General features: G+C 48.6%; 1 long non-coding RNA gene across 2 annotated transcripts; it reads left to right on the top strand.

Annotated features, from left to right (window-relative positions):
- Positions 1 to 1,412: 1,412 nt before the first annotated feature.
- LOC119340838 lies at positions 1,413 to 4,001 on the top strand. 2 transcript variants are annotated; one of them, XR_005164712.1, is made up of 4 exons: positions 1,413 to 1,497; positions 2,587 to 2,835; positions 3,380 to 3,524; positions 3,603 to 4,001. It is a non-coding gene; the product is annotated as an uncharacterized LOC119340838 (long non-coding RNA). The 2 variants fall into 2 exon arrangements; XR_005164713.1 differs by having other exon boundaries at positions 3,368 to 3,524.
- The last annotated feature ends 443 nt before the right edge of the window (positions 4,002 to 4,444 follow it).

Raw genomic sequence — 4,444 nt, 5'->3', positions numbered from 1 at the left:
GGTAGCCGCCGGGATGCCCTCTTGGCGATGTCATCCGCCTCCCTGTTCGTACCTCATGGCACATGCTGCAACTCCAAGTCCAAGAACCGTTTCTCCATTCTGCGTACCTCTTCCAGGTATGCCAGCCAGGGGAGGACGATCCCCATGGAGGTCTTGGCGTCATCTGCCTCGCAAGGCTTGGCCCCTCGCGAGGGTCTTGAGCTGTTGATGCTGAAGCTGTGTCGTTCCAGGCCGTCGATGGAGCCACGCTGTTGGCCGTAGGTAGGCAAGTCTGGGTACCCTTGTATCCAGAATGCCGACAAGATAGACAAGGTTGCTTCTTTGTGGACCCTTCATGGGTGGAGCCCTCAATGGACTCGCTCATCCATTACCCTTCATGGGTTAAAGTCTCCATCAAGGTGGATGTACGATAGCACCACCTATCGGAACCACGCCAAACATCGTTGTGTATACATTGTATTTGCTCCATCCAAATTTCTCCCCTTTACCTTCATACACTACTAGAATCAGCAGGTTTTTCGTCTGCCCCCTCGTTGCCGTCCGCTTGTGGATGGCAAAGAACGGCTTTGCCATCAGCCTGAAGAAAGTGGACAACAAAGAGGAAGCGGACGACAAAGAAGCTCTTTGTCATCAGCCAGTTCTTTGCCGCCTGCTGGCAGATGGCAAAGAATCTTTGCCATTCTTTGTCATTTGCTGACAGACGACAAAGAAATGGGTGGGGTCCAGTGGACGCCAGCGCTGTAACGGCGCACCAGCCCCGCCTCTTTGCCATCTACTAGCAGACGGCAAAAAGGTGGGTATCTTTTTTTATGGGTAAAACAAACTGTTGCCCCCACCTCCTCTCTCTCTCTCCCCACCCGGCCGTGTTGAACCCACTGCCCCCGCACCCGCACCCGCATCTCCTCTCTGCTCTCCCGCGCCCTAGGATTAGCCACAACCGCCTCCGCCGCCACCGCCACCGACCTTATTCCGGCGAGCTACGACGGCCATGGTCGGCGCGCAACACGCTACCAAGCTCACCCCACCCCGCTGCATCGATTCCTCTGGCCAGATCCGTCCCTCCCTCCCTCGAACGCTCGCGCCCAACCCATCCCTCTCCAGCTAGGGTTTGGTGTGCGGCCTCATCTCCGCCACCGGCGTGCCTCCGGCGGTCCTCTACGCCTCCTCGCATGGCTCCTCACGCGGTTGTGCCTGCTGGACGCCGCTTCTCCACCACAAGGCAGAGGCAGAGGAGGGCCTTATCCACCACCACGCAATGGCAGCCAAGGTCCTCCTCCCCCATCTCGCCTCTCTCCCTCTCTCAACCCCCTGTTTCTTTCAATTTGGGAAATTTTTTCCTTTTTCCCTTGTGCAATTTCTGATCTGACAGGGTTTGTTTTTAGGGGCATTAATTTGGTGCTTTCTGTGTCCAGAGAAAACTAGTAGAAGGGAGTGAGGAAGGAGGAGAAAGACCAGAAGAAGGGCAAGGGATGTGGGGCGATCTGCATGTCCATGGAGGTTTGAATGTTCCTTGTTTAATTTCTTTATGTTGCATGCTCTCTGATTCCAGAGTAGATTTCTTTACAGCATGTTGAATACCAATGGTGTTCTCCTCTGTTTGATTACTATGGCTGGTTGCTTGTTTAACTTCTGTGTGATAAATAATGCAGATCAAGTGAGCTAATCTTGTTTCTAAATTTAGATACATGCATGTCTATGGGGCTCTAGTTCTAAACATAGTAGACCACTACCCTCCTATATGTTGTGCGAACCAGAGAGCTGCTTAATTGATTAACATTTTGGATTGGTTTAATTTTTTCTAAAAATGGTTGCTTCTGTTGTCACACATACACATGCTTCTGGACAATGCTACTAGCTATTATCTTTGCTATTTTTTTGATATCCAGACTAATTTTCACATGATTTGTTTCGATCATGAACTGCTAGTTGTGGCTATGAAACAAAAAGAATTGGGTTATGATTCATAATGTCCAGACATTAGCTTGTCTTTTCAAGGAGTCGGTTTGCGATACATGCCCACCTATTCATTTTAGTTTCAAAGAAAAGAATTGGCTTGTGATTCGTAATGCTCAGGCCATTGTTTTAATGGCGTATTGCGTTTTATGGCGAGCGACACCCTTTATAGCATTATAGCGACGATATAGTGACGCCATAAAGGTATTGTGAGCCTGGGTCTGTATGTCATCCGTTATAGCGACGAGATATGGACGCCTTTAAAACAATGGCTCGGGCATTAATTTTCAATGTCACATGCATGGTTTCAGATTACCTGTGAGGTCATCCACCGCGACCCTCACTGTGAGGTTGGTTATTTCCCTGCAAACATTGCTCTATTGTAGCCTAGTTCGTTTCTATGCTGCTGGTTGTGAAACCAAACTAGGTCGATGGGTGTGTGATGAGGTTTGGTTTAGTGCTTGATACCACCGGACTGTACGGTCTTGTGTAGGACTACTTGTTATATAACTCTGGTTCATGCTGAGGTCATATATATACTAGGCTAGTTGCACTTTGGTTCTATCTATTTCAAATCATATTTGGTCCTGTATGTATGTATGTATGATGCATGTGTGCTTCGATTTGGAGCAGCAGTAGGACGACAACGAGAGGATGAGTACCTCGACGGCGACGAAAACCAGGAGGATGAACCCACCCACAGTACTGGAATCAGGGATGACACGGTTCGGGATCGCCGCACGCTTCAACGCCCCGTCGCCGGCCGTCTCGGAGGCTGCCGCCACCAACGCCGCGTCGGGCGTTGTCCACGCAGTGCCACGGACCGAGCCTGTTGCTTCCGCCGAGTGGCTGCATGCCAACCTCAGGGACCCCAATGTGAAGGTATAGCACTTGCCGTTCTGCGGCGCCCGCCCTCTGAAATCTCAATGTCAGTTGCACAATTGGTACAGTCTAGATTTAAGACAGGGTACTCATATGGCTGGGGTTCTCCTGCCGTGGCAATTTGGTCAGTGCTGCTACAAGTGATAAATCTGTTTGCTTAATTAGTGATGCTAGCTAGTACGTGAATTGGTATTTTAGTTGAAAGAGGATTTTGGTGGGCTTTGTTTTAGCACCAGCAGTAATCTCAAGTTTCTTAAAAACAAATGAAGTGCCTGTATTACAGTATGTGACAAAGGTCAATGCTCCTCGGATAAACCTATTTCTGAAAAGAAAATATTGCTACTGAAATAATGCTACATTTTGGAGGCCTTTTCTTTCTAGACATTATTGGCATAGTCTCGGGCTCTCATCACTATGAATAATAGAACACATACTACTAGGAGGAATCACATTTAACTATGCTATTCATGGGGTAGTTTTCTTGCTGTTAAACATGTCCACCGGCATACATTGTATCTTATTATGCTCTTAGTTTTTTGTCTAGGTACTTGATGCCTCTTGGTGAGAAGATGATGGCAAGTTCCTCATTCCAATTGAGTTTATATTGTGTAGGTTTCTTCATCATGATCTAGATTTCCGCAGTCATGTTCAAGTCCAATGATATCTTGCGCAAGTAGATCGCTCTCAAGGTTGGTTCTTCATAATAACTTGTCTATCAACGTGCTTCTTCTGCTTCTAGAGGTTAATTAATTGTTTTTGCCAAGCAGACTGCTCTCAAGGGCTTGTGCTTATCTTGTGTATCAACGTTCTTGTTCACATCCATCTTGGAGGGCTCAAATTCGCTGCCGGAAGCTTCTTCAGTCGCTGTGTGGGCCTCTCAGTTGCCCCCTTAAGTTTGCTCAGGGTTCTCCATGGCGACAATCTGGGAAGCCTCCTCGGTGGCAGCCTTGGCAATACCGGCTTCCTCGGCGAGCTCTTCACCTCCCACGGGAGAAGTTGGAGCTGAAAACCAAGACACAAGAAAAAAAGAAGGTTCAAATCATAGATAGAAACCAAGGAAATTTCTCATGGAAATAACTTTATGGCAAGAGAATTACCCAGGTGCACTTGTTGGGAAGGAGCATCCCCTCCCCCGTCAGCATGCGTTGTCGGCACACGTTCCTCGACATTCTCTGTCATCGAGGAAACATCGATATGGACAAAATCATAAGTGGAGGCCCTTGTCGAAGAAGCTTTTCCAGGAATGCGGTTGAACGGGGCCCCTTGGCGGGATCTTCTCCTTGAAGCTCCTTGCGTTGATGCTCCCCTCGCATTTCCTTGTCGTCCCCGAAAAGGCGAACCTCAACATCAAGAACGGTCGCCTGGGATGACAGCACATATTGAGGAGGGGGGTTAGCCTGGGGGCTTGTGGCTGCCGTATCAGCTGTTGGCATTTCCAGCCTGGCCCTTGACGGTGAGCCATGGTCCGCCGATGGCTTGGGATGCTTTGTCCGAAGGATAAGAAGCTCCTCGTCCCTGAAACAGCAGAAGAACCAGATCAATATTGACAAGAGAGATGGATTGGGACATAACGGGAAGAAGACAGGAAATCACTTATTCTTCATCTTTA

This window comes from Triticum dicoccoides, chromosome 7B, assembly GCF_002162155.2.
Source record: "Triticum dicoccoides isolate Atlit2015 ecotype Zavitan chromosome 7B, WEW_v2.0, whole genome shotgun sequence".
In the NCBI taxonomy this organism is placed as follows: Eukaryota; Viridiplantae; Streptophyta; class Magnoliopsida; order Poales; family Poaceae; genus Triticum; species Triticum dicoccoides.
This window is presented reverse-complemented; position numbering and strand designations above follow the sequence as displayed.